Source organism: Camelina sativa, chromosome 15, assembly GCF_030686135.1.
Source record: "Camelina sativa cultivar CO46 ecotype springtype chromosome 15, ASM3068613v1".
Lineage (NCBI taxonomy): Eukaryota > Viridiplantae > Streptophyta > Magnoliopsida > Brassicales > Brassicaceae > Camelina > Camelina sativa.
The window spans coordinates 14,901,402-14,913,795 of record NC_141894.1 but is presented as its reverse complement, the minus strand read 5'-3'; positions in this window follow the sequence as shown (position 1 = coordinate 14,913,795).

The window sequence follows — 12,394 nt, the reverse complement described above, 5'->3', positions numbered from 1 at the left end:
GTAGTCATATTAATGGGTGGGAAACAGATAATTACGAATGTGGCATGAATTAACCATCCCCGGACAATGGAGTTAATGAGTGTCGCAAAGATTATGACGCGGGGGTAATTGCTGTGGAGCTATCACCAACTAAAACCGTATCAAATGTAAGTATTTGACACGAAATGGAGATTACAACACTATATTCGTATTAAAGCATTGCCCACCTTTAATTGAAAAGATATTGTTGGAGCTGAATAATAAAATGGAACCTGATCTGCATTGTAACAAAATGGTAGGTTAGGAAGTAACCATAAAGGGGATCACCATTTGTGGGTTTCATATATATTTGGTTATTTGTTTATCTCCTCCGATCTAAACGTGTAAAAATGTATTTTGTGCCAAGTTCCTACAAACACGCGGTTCAAAAGTTTCATTATTTTGAATAGGTGGATGGGGAAGAAGTGCATCAGGTAGGCGAAAAGGTCGAGTGATTTAACAGTAACGAAGTGGACATAATACGTAAGGAAGGCGAGTCAGTTGAGGGCTGTAACAAAATCGAAAAAACTGTAGAAAGTGAAACTACAGTTGACGGTGAACAAGAGGCAAGTGTCTAACTTTTTTGATTTCGATTATTTGTGACATTAGTGTACGTAAATATGAATCTATGTACATACATCTAATTAGGCCGAAGTCCAAACACTACGCAAGGAAAGCGATGTCGAGGAGGACTGTAACAAAACTGATGGACATGTACAAATAGAAACTACAGTTGACTGTCAACCACTGGCAAGTGTCTAACTTTTTTTAATTTCGACTATTTGTAAAATATATAGTGTCTACTTAGATGGTAAAGTGTACGTCACAATGAATCTATGTACGTACATCATATTAGGACGGAGACCAAGCAATGCACAAGGAAAGCGATGTCGAAGAGGGCTGTAAAGAAACTAGAGGTCAAGCAGATAAAAGTCCAGGGGAGGAATATATTCCCGGTGACTCAGATATTTTAGTGGCGCGGTCGGTTATTGTTGTGGATGAAACAGGACGGGCAGAAGAAGTGATAATGGAGATACGTGAGGATCAACCATCCGAAGCCATAGTGATAAAAGTAGGATCGGTTTCATACGACCCGATGGAAGATGTTGATGATGGAAAATTCGCCAAATTCACCGAGTTGATAAAACAAGATAATGTGTAAGTATAGTATATATTACTCAGATGACATAATTGGTACGCTCAACCATAGATATAGGATATTCGTAACAATATTGCGCAGGATACACCACATTTTCGGATTCCGCAAGGCAGATAGCCTATTCTTCTCTACTCTTATATCGCCTAAACAATGGGTCCATAGTCAGGTACATATTTTACACTTTACGTACATGAGTTTAGGTGTGTTCATGGATTCTTGTTGGATTTAAATTCGACTGGTTTGCGTTTAACTGCATCTGCAGCACATGGAGATGATTGCCCTAACGCTGTGGCACAAAAACGGAGAAGAAATGATAAAACGAAGGAGCGTAATTTTGGACTCCGTTCTCTTTTACGAGTTAACAAGAAGGTTCCAAGAATTCAACAACTCCAAGACAAAACAGAATTTCCGGTGGGACAAAGTACTCATTGACATCGTCAATGGGGAATGGATGCACCACGAACCAAGGTTGAAGTGGGTTACAGATGTCGACGTTATATATGCTCCAATGAACTGGAAATCTACGCATTGGGTAGGAGTGGGCATAAATCTTAAATCGAGAAATGTTTCCATTTACGATCCGTTGATGACAATGGCCAGAAGACCTGTTGTGATGTCCTGGATCGAGCCGGTGATTAAGATAATACCGTACCTACTTCAGAGGGTTAACGATGTCAATTACCTTGTCGATCCATTTACCGCTGAAAGGGTCAGCCCTATAGGACAAAACTTGAGGACGGGAGATTGTGGACCTTTTGCTATGAAGTTTTTAGAACTGTTGAGCATGGGTAAACCGATGGCTGATTGCTTGAAGATCACCGACAACAATATTGACAATTTCCGAAAGAAGTTCGCGATGGACGTCTACAAAGCTGGTATCGGCCCGATAAATTAAGTAGCGAATAAACATTTTTCCTAGTTGTACTTATTACTTTCACGCAGGTGGTCCATCTGATCCGTAACCGCTGTTAGGATGATTTTAGTTCGATGACTTGGAATACAATTTAATTGCCTCGCTCATCATATCATACCTCTACCTACATGTTGCCAATGTACGTAGGATTGCCAGTAGGGACAACTTAGTGTGCTCAAAATGGAGAGAAACTAAGCACCAACCATGCACCTAAAAATAACGTCTATAACGTTAGAGAGTCGATTGTACGTACACAGATGAATATACAGAAAGAAGACACTTACAAATAATATGTACGTACACAGACCATAATAAGGCCGTTACTTAGTTGATGATACGTACACATCTGATAAAGGCCTAACATATACTAATACTGGTTAGAAAGACGTCATAATGATACATATCTAGACTCTGCAATATACAAAAAACATTACACCTAAAGAGGGTTTAAACCGATCAGAGCTATGTGAGTGACCAGACGTCGGATAATCTAAGAACGACATCCTCAAATCCCACATGTTACCAAAAAAAATGACCAAACACGCATCTTCTATTAGCAATACGCGTAAAACCAATCTTCAATTTTGTAAAATCATACTGCTCCGGTAATGTACATGGAACCTAACTTCTTCAAATTTTTGATCCCGAGTTGAACTCAGCTTCCGGATAATCTAATGTCTCTGACGTAGCATCTAGTTGGAGAAAGCGGTTTCGGTCTGGGACCTCATCAAACACTTCTGCAGCAAGTTTCATCCTAATCGAAGGCATGGCTGCATCACAGAGGTGATGTTCATATATTTTACCTTGTTTTCCCTTAGTTTATTCACATCTTTTGCATCTTTTGCTATCCATTTAGGCCATTATTGTGTAGCTTTAGCACTAATCATGCATTAGAGTTTAGTTGCATTGCATTTGCATCTTTTCATGCATAAACAGGTGATTTTGGAGCTTAAGGAGCATGGAAGCAATGGAGAAGAGATGTGAAGCAATCATGAGGAGGAAACAAGGGAGTTAAGGCTGAAGAACCAAGATCCAGAGTCCAACTCGACCGCACACTTGACCAGACACTCGACCGTGTGCTGAGGAGGACTCGACCGAGTGGAGATTGCACGAGAGAAGCCAGCTCGACCAGCCACTCGACCGAGCACTGGTCAAGTTGACCGAGCCGTTGACTACTTTGACTTTTTGTATTTTTAGGGCTTCCACCTCATCACCTATATAAGGCCTTGTACCTGCAGCCACCAAAAGAGTCCAGTTTTTTAGATAATCTCTAAACCTAGTTTTTACCCTTTTGGGAATTATTCCTTTTGCACTTTTATTTTTCTTAGATCTTGTACTTGAAAAAGACTAAATTCCTCAATATTGTTGGTTTCATAACTTTCTTAATATTGAGAATTTGAGTTTAATCCTTTCATTAATATTGAAGATCTTTGTTTCATCTTTCTGATAATGCAAGTTTCAATATTTTCTGGGTTTTTGACTTTGTTCATCATGTATTGTTGTGAGTAGTTTCCTTAGGATCTTGAGGATGGGTTAGGCTAGGCTTTGTTTGAGGTTTGTTTGCTTTGGTCAAGCTTGATTGTTGTAGATCTCTTCTAGGGTAGATGTTCTTAATGCTGATCCTATATCTGAGAGGGTAGGATTTGATCTTAAGCTTCTTAGCATCACACCAATGTTTAAGAGGCATAGATAAGGCTAGATCTAGAGCTTACCATCTTGCTTGCTAAGAGATTAGAGGTTTTGCTTGGTATGAGACATATTGCTTAATGCCTGCTTGTGTAGATTCTTTACGTTGTGAGAACAAGTCTAGAGATGCATATGTTTGATTGATTCTTGCCATGAGAGTGGAAGAAGCTTGTCTTAGATTAATGTGTCTAGAGATTAGCTCAAAGCTTTGCTTGAGATTTGTTGGCCAAAGTGTGATAGCCTCATTCATTAGTCTAGCCCATGAATCCCTCCTCAAGGCCTTCTTTGTTTATTGATATCTTAGTCTTAATCTTGTTGCTTGCTTGTTGTTTAATTTGATTCTTGTGTTGCTCTGTTTTTCTAGCATTGCTCTGTTTTCCGGATTTAACCAACTCGACCTCCCACTCGACCTACACTTGGTCGAGTGCTTGCTCGAGTTCATCCCCAGAACTTTGGTTTATGATTTGTGATTGTCCTGTTTCATTCCTGTTTCATTCTAGTTGCATTCATTTAGTTTTCAGTTCATCAATTGTCTTGCATTAGTTCATTAGTAGTAGTTTCTATTTCTGTTCTTGCTTCACTACTGTTACAATCATTCAGTTTCATTTGCATTTAGTTCTTAGTTCTTGTAGTTTATTTTCTGCATCTTTACATTTTCATCTTAGGATTGTTAGTGACAAACAATCTTCACATTTGTCTTAACTTAGATTCTTATGCATATCTTAATTGTTCACAAACACTCATTTAGGATTGATACCTCTTATACTGCAACAACATAAGGGGAATTGAAACATCCATTCATCATTCCATTCATATCTCACCATACATTCATCATCATCATCACACACCACATAACAAATACTTGTTTCAATTTGGTGTCGTTGCCCATTTGAGTGTGTTTTTGTGACATTTAGGATCCATATTAGTCTAAGATTAAGTTCGTTTATACACTTGAATCTTCTGTTGTTGGGTTGAAGTTCCATTTCAGGTACCACTCGACCAGTCACTCGACCACCACTCGACCGAGCTGTGATCGAGCACTTGATCGAGCCAGAAGCCGTGTACATTTGGACACCACTTCCCAGTCGACTTGACAGCCTAGACGAGCCTGAGCTCAATTGTGAACCTGTTCGAGTCTGTACTCGCGTTTGTTGATGCACACAAGGAAAGGAAAAGACAACCTTCAAAGGCCTATTGACAACATCCACAAGTTGCACAAAGGTTTGGGAAATCAGAGAAGAAGGGTAGTTCAAGTTCAGCAAGAGGATTCAGTGATCATGGAGCAACAAGCCAACCATGGGCAGAGACCTAGGCACATTGGTGCTGGAGATGCACCCAACACCCACAACCAAAGGGCTGGTATTGTGCCTCCAACAGTGCCAAACAACAACTTTGGACAAGTACAAGAAGGACTTGAAGATGGTCAATGAGAAGCTTGACAAGATCCTTCTTAGCCAACAAAAGTCTATTCACTTCATTGGTGAAGAGGAGGTTCCAACTCAAGAGGGGGAGACTGAATTTGCTGAGTTATGCTACATGCAAAATCAGGGAGGATTCAAAGGCGACAACAACCAAGGGGGTTTCAAGAACAACAATCTCTCTTATAGGAGTACCAATGTGGCTAATCCTCAAGACCAAGTCTATCCACCTCAACAGCCTCAACAGCAACAAACCTACATCCCCAAACAATAACACCAAGTGTTCCAGCCACAGTTGTGTCCCCCACCAGGGTTTCAGACTAACCAAGGCCAAGAACTAGACTTAAGAGCAATAATGCAACAATTGTTGATTGGACAAACACAAGGAAAGATTGAGGAAGCCAAGCAGTTTGCTGAGTTGAACCAAAGGTTAACATCACAGTACAATGATCTGAATATGAAGTTTGAGGGTCTTAATTCAAGAGTGAAGTATATGGAGAGTAACATAGCCTCTACTTCAGCTCCAAAACCCAACCAACTCCCTGGAAAAGCTGTCCAAAATCCAAGGGAGTTCACAGCCAAAGCCATTCAATTTCAAGAGGAAGAAGTCACTGAGGACAGTGAAGTCCAAGTTTGGGGGAATTCATTAGTTACTGAAGCCCCAAGTGATGTTTGTGCAAAGAAATAGGAGCTCGCATACGAACTCGACCAGGAACTCGAGCAGCCACTCGACCGAGTGCATGCTCGAGTGGTCGATCGAGCTGGAGACTCCGAAGCTGTCAAGCCTGCTAAGTACATTCCTCCTGCTTACAAGCCTCCACTACCATTCCCTGGGCGTTTCAAAGCACAGAAAATTAAGGAGCTTAGGGAAATCATTGAGAAAAAGGAGATGTTGGCTAGGCAACAAGAGGAAGAAAGGGTTTTGAAGGAAGAAGCTTTGGTTGAGAAAAAGGAACAAGTGTCAGCCATTCAAGAGATCATCATAGCTTACCAAGAAGAGGAGAGAGGACCTGCCTTGGAACAGTATGAACCATATCCTCTCTATAGAAATTTTTTGCTTGATTTGTCAATAAAGAAGGCTCAAGCTCAAGATGAGAAGGATCTTGAGAACCTTGGAGGAGTGATCATCCCACTTAAGCTTAAGGACCCAGGGCCATTCTATCTGCCTTGCACAATCAGTTACCTCCACTACAATCAATGCCTTTGTGATTTGGGAGCTTCAACAAGTGTGATGCCATACTCCCTAGCTCAAAAGCTTGGGAGAACTGATTTCAAATCCACTAAACTCCATGTGTGCCTAGCTGATGGGACAAATAGAGAGGTAGTTGGAAGGTTGGAGAATGTCCCACTGAAGATAGGGAAGGCAAGGGTTCATACTGATTTTGTGGTCATAGAGATGGACAAGGAGCCTGAAGATCCAATCTTGTTAGGGAGGCCATTTTTAGCCACTGTTGGAGCAGTAATAGATGTTAGGGAAGGTCTTGTGACCTTGAACATTGCTGAGGATACAGTCATGAAGTTCAACATCTATAACCCAACCAACCTGCCTACCATTAATGATCAACCCTTCACTATCAAGGAGAGAGTTGATCATGAGGTTTTCAAGGATGAAGGAGATCCTAAGGCTGAGCTCCCACTTCAAGAGGATTCTGTGGAGAAGCTTAAGAGGTCAGTTCAAGAGCTGTCTAGTATGGTTGAGGATCTCCAAGTTAAGCTGAACAAGAGGTCTTTGAGGAAAGCAAGACCAAGGCTCAAAATCAAGAAGAAGTATGGTTTGTGTGCTAAGGGTGAGGTGATCAAGGATCAACTTCACAGTGACCAAGAGGTTCCAGGGAGGATTTCATCACCTCCTTGGTATCTAGATCAAGTCTAAAAAGGAAACCAAAGTCAAGCTTAGTGACTTTAAACAAGCTCACTAGGGAGGAAGTCCCTAAGGTATCCTTTGTAAATATGCTTTAATTTCTTAGTAGTTTTGATGTGTTTTCTTTTATGTTTTTGTTGGATAGGCCTTTTAGTGAGTATGTAGTTGGTTAAGGAAAGATGTGGACTTGGAGAAGAAGACTCGCAGGCCCACTCGACCAGGCCACGAGAGGTACTCGGCCGAGCTGGAAACTAATTGAGGCCCATTCGATTCCCATTCTTCTAGAATGATCGAGTGGAGGGAAGAACAAGGAGAAAAATTTTGAAATTTCAAAATTGGTCAAGGAGCTCGACCACGTGCTGGTCGAGTGTGGGGTCGAGTGGCAGCCAAAAGCAAGTCAAAGATTCCCAATTCAAATTTGAATGGTATGGACGCTCCACCCTTGTCTCCTTGTCCCCCTTAGCTTCTTTATATAGTCATTGCACGAGATTATACTCCTCACATTCTCTCATTTGCTCAAAATAATTAGATTCAAGCTTTAAAATCTCTCTCAAAGTTCATCTCTTGCTTTTTCTTTGTTCTTTCAAGTTTTTGGGTCACTAACCTATTAACTTTGAGCTTTGAGTCTATTCCCTTCAGTTTCTTTTGAAAATGTCTTCCAAGATGACCAAGAAGTCTCACCAAACCGCTGCAAGCTCCATGGAACGTCGTGATACTGACCTTGAATCAAGAGGTGAAGCTGGGAGAGTCACTCGACGGACCACTCGATCGACCACTTGACCGAGTGGCGGTTCGAGCAGCCGGTCGAGCCAGGTGCCGCGTCCAAGGAGAGAGGCAGTTGAGGAAGATCCTGAGAGGACCGAAAGTGAGGAGGAAAGAGAGCCTACTCTCAATGAGTTTATGAGAAGACACAAGGCCAAGGGGAAGAGGCCAGCTGTTGAAGTTGAGCAAGAAGAGAGTGAAAATGAGAGTGAGGAAGAAAGTGAAGAAGAAGAGTTGATGGATGATGGAGAAGCTGAGTCTTGTGGGCTGTCAAAGAGGCAGCTTTATGATGCTTTCATGAGGATGGAGTTCTTGGGAACTAGATATCCTCACAAGGAGACCATGGAGAAGCTTGCCATTGATGAGGATGTGGAATATCTCTTTGAGAAGAGCAATCACACCAAGTTCATGGGGCTTTGCATGGAGGGCTACAAAGAAGAGAGTTGTGAGTTCCTTGCCACTGTCAAGCTGCATACATATGCAAGGAAGGATCCTGAGGTTGGAGCTGGTCACATCTCCTTTACTATCAAAGGGAAGAAGCATGAGCTTTCAATGAAGAGTATAGCCAATGTGTTTGGTTTTGAGGTTGGGAGCAATAGGAGTTTGATGGTTCCAAGGGAAGAGTTGTATGCTGTGTGGGAAACCATTGGAGACAACAAGCTCTACTCATCCTCCAACTCCAAGAGCTCAAGGATAAGGAGCCCAGTCCTAAGGTACTACCACAAGGCTCTTGCCAACACCTTCTTTGCAGGGAAGGAAACTGGGAACATCAATGAGGGAGAGCTAAAGATGATTGACTTGGCTCTTAATGGAGTGATCTTTCAAGCAAGGAATGGTGCCATCATCCTTGGGAGCACAGTGGAGACTGATCTAGGAATGGTGCTCATTGACCACATGATTCAATTGAGAAGTTGGGTAGGAAAGTTGGAGAACAAAGGGTCAAGAGGGGAACTTACCATTGGAGGCATCATCACTCCAATCCTTCAAGCTGCTAGAGTTCCACTTAGAGGAGAAAGTGTCTCACCAAGATGGATTGACTCAATCTACCTCACTTCTACTCTCATCCTAGCCAAGGAGATGCATCAAGAGAACCACATTTTCAACTTTGAGCTTCCAACACTTGGGAAAAAGCAACTCATATTGCCTAACCAAGAGCTCACCACCATTCAATAGGGAGCCAACATTGACTTTTGGCCAGCTGAGGAACATTGGTTTGTTGGAGTGGTTCAACCTAGAGTTGAGGAAGCTGGGAATGCACAAGTAGCTGATGGAGAGGAGCAGTTCTACTTTGAAGATTATGAGCCCAACCCAAGAGATAGTAGAGGAGTGAGGGAGAATGTCAAGAGGTTAACTCTTTTGCAAAAATGGGGCAAGTAGCATGGAAAGAGGTTTGATAAGCTGAAGAAGAAGGTGACCAACATGGCTAAGTCTATCAAAGGCTTAAAGAAGGAGATTGCTGAGCTGAAGAGTGGAAACTCATCTCCTAGCCATTCAAGCCCTTTGAGGAGAAGTAGCTCAACTAGAGCACTTTCAAGGGTTGCGAATCCTGTGGAACCAGCTAGGGCTTCAATGTATGAGCCAAATCAGAGGAAGAGGAGCTCAAGTACCCGAGAACATCAATTTTCGAGGCACTCGACCAGGTCACTCGAGCACACACTCGACCGAGCACCTCCAATGCACTCGGCCGAGTACCAGCCCAGATCACCCTATGGCTTCCCACCTCCAGCTGCTTATCCAGGTTATCCATTATACCCTCCCATTCCACCTCAATACTACATGGATCCAGCTCTCTACCAGCAGTTTTGCCAGCAGCAAGGTCAACATTTTGACATCCGCGGTCCAGCTTGACCCCCCCACTCGGACACGCACTTAACCGAGTCACGGTCGATCGCCGTCGTCGAGCTGCCCCAAAGTCCATCTCCAAGTCACCAACAAGACCCCAACTACTCCTATGACAGCATGTAGATGGATGTGGACAACTTCTTCCACAATCCCTAAGGTACCAACATCACCTTCACTTGTAAATATCATTGCATTTCATATTGTGTTTTGTTGTTTTTGATCTTGAATCCTCAATCCAGTTTCTTTCACGCAGAAGACTGTGTGATTTAAGTTTGGGGGAGGGTTTGAGATAGCATTTGATGTTGTGTTTTGTATTCTTATTTCAAATTTTTATCATCATCATGTTAGCACTTGCATAAGCATCTAAGGCATAGAAAAACCATAAAAAATTGAAAAATTTTGAAAAAATCTTCATAAAAAAAGAGTGTTCATGTAGTTTGCATTGCATATTAGGATCTTGTTTAGCATGTTTCATGTAGAATTGTATAATAGTTGCATTAGGGATCTATGATGAGTATTTTCTTGTTAGCTTGCTTAATTCACTAGACTAGGATCAATGCCCAAGTTATTAGTACTTTGATGCTAGTTGAGTAGTTAGAAGAATAAGATTGAACCAAGCCTTGAATTCTTGCATTGTATTTGGTCTAAATTGAAGCATGTTGTGATTTGAAACCATTTCCTATTTATAAGAACCTAATATTGACTTTTAATTATCAATATGTGCATTGCTTTAAACTCATGGATACCATATACATACTTGGATCATCTTTCTCCTTTTTACCACTCTTGTTGATCCAAGTAGCTGATTTCCTCATTAAGATCAGTTCTCCTACCCCTAAACCAAACCTTCTTTCAAGCCTTGTTTATTCTTGAGTGTGTAAGGCCTATTTTTGGGATTGAGCTTGGTAGAAAGTGTTAGGTTTGAACTGACAAGAGTAAGACCTTGTGTAGTTCTAGTTTGCATTTTTCAAACTAGATAGGACTAGGTGGTTCACTTGTTGGGTTTGGGACTTGGCTGTTATAAAAAGAAAAGAAAGAAAAGAGAAAGAAAAAAAGGGTAGAGTCTTTAAGAGGAGATTGTGTTTAAGCAAAGTCTAGTGAAAGGATGGGAAGTAAAATGTTGTTTAAGATGGTTCTAGTTAAGAAAAAGAAAAGAAAGAAAAGAAAAGTTTAGCAAAATGCTTATATGTCTTAAGAATAAGAAGAAAAGAGAACCATAGCAAATAAGTAAGAATCCCCCATTCCACTAGAAAGATCAAATAAGAAAACATCTCCTAAGACTTGAAAACAAAAAGAGAAAAGGGTTAAAGAGAAAAGAAGAAGTAAAGGGTATCACTAGGATCATTTGGGTTTAGATTGCTAGGATAAACACTTTGGGTGCCTTTGGGTAGACAAGGTTTTATTCTTGTATGTGTCTAGGTGTTCTTACCTTTAGCATTCTTCTAAAGCTCAATCTATTTTCATGAGAGAACCTTGATATTGACAAGCCCCACTCTAAAAAGAGACCATCATTGTCTCAAAACCCTTTATTGCCAAGCCAAATGAGTTTAAGCATTGCTTAGAATTGATTCATGTTCTTGTTTAATGAATGTTAAAGGAAATGGTTGATTTGAATGCATGTGTATATCTAAGGCTCAAATCAATAAAGGTTGTGAAATGCTTGTCTAAGGTCTTTAATTCCAGCTCATTCAACTTGCATCATAGTATTAGTAACTTGGACATTGATTCTAGATGGTCTATTTGCAAGCTTTAGGAGCTGAGATCCCACTTTCAAACCTCACTTACCTTCTTATGTCTTGCTTATTTGCTTGAGGGCAAGCAAAGACTAAGTTTGGGGGTGTTGATGTTCATATATTTTACCTTGTTTTCCCTTAGTTTATTCACATCTTTTGCATCTTTTGCTATCCATTTAGGCCATTATTGTGTAGCTTTAGCACTAATCATGCATTAGGGTTTAGTTGCATTGCATTTGCATCTTTTCATGCATAAACAGGTGATTTTGGAGCTTAAGGAGCATGGAAGCAATGGAGAAGAGATGTGAAGCAATCATGAGGAGGAAACAAGGGAGTTAAGGCTGAAGAACCAAGGTCCAGAGTCCAACTCGACCGCACACTCGACCAGACACTCGACCGTGTGCTGAGGAGGACTCGACCGAGTGGAGATTGCACGAGAGAAGCCAGCTCGACCAGCCACTCGACCGAGCACTGGTCGTGTTGACCGAGCCGTTGACTACTTTGACTTTTTATATTTTTAGGGCTTCCACCTCCTCACCTATATAAGGCCTTGTACCTGCAGCCACCAAAAGAGTCCAGTTTTTTAGATATTCTCTAAACCTAGTTTTTACCCTTTTGGGAATTATTCCTTTTGCACTTTTATTTTTCTTAGATCTTGTACTTGAAAAAGACTAAATTCCTCAATATTGTTAGTTTCATAACTTTCTTAATATTGAGAATTTGAGTTTGATCCTTTCATTAATATTGAAGATCTTTGTTTCATCTTTCTGATAATGCAAGTTTCAATATTTTCTGGGTTTTTGACTTTGTTCATCATGTATTGTTGTGAGTAGTTTCCTTAGGATCTTGAGGATGGGTTAGGCTAGGCTTTGTTTGAGGTTTGTTTGCTTTGGTCAAGCTTGATTGTTGTAGATCTCTTCTAGGGTAGATGTTCTTAATGCTGATCCTATATCTGAGAGGGTAGGATCTGATCTTAAGCTAAGGCTAGATCTAGAGCTTACC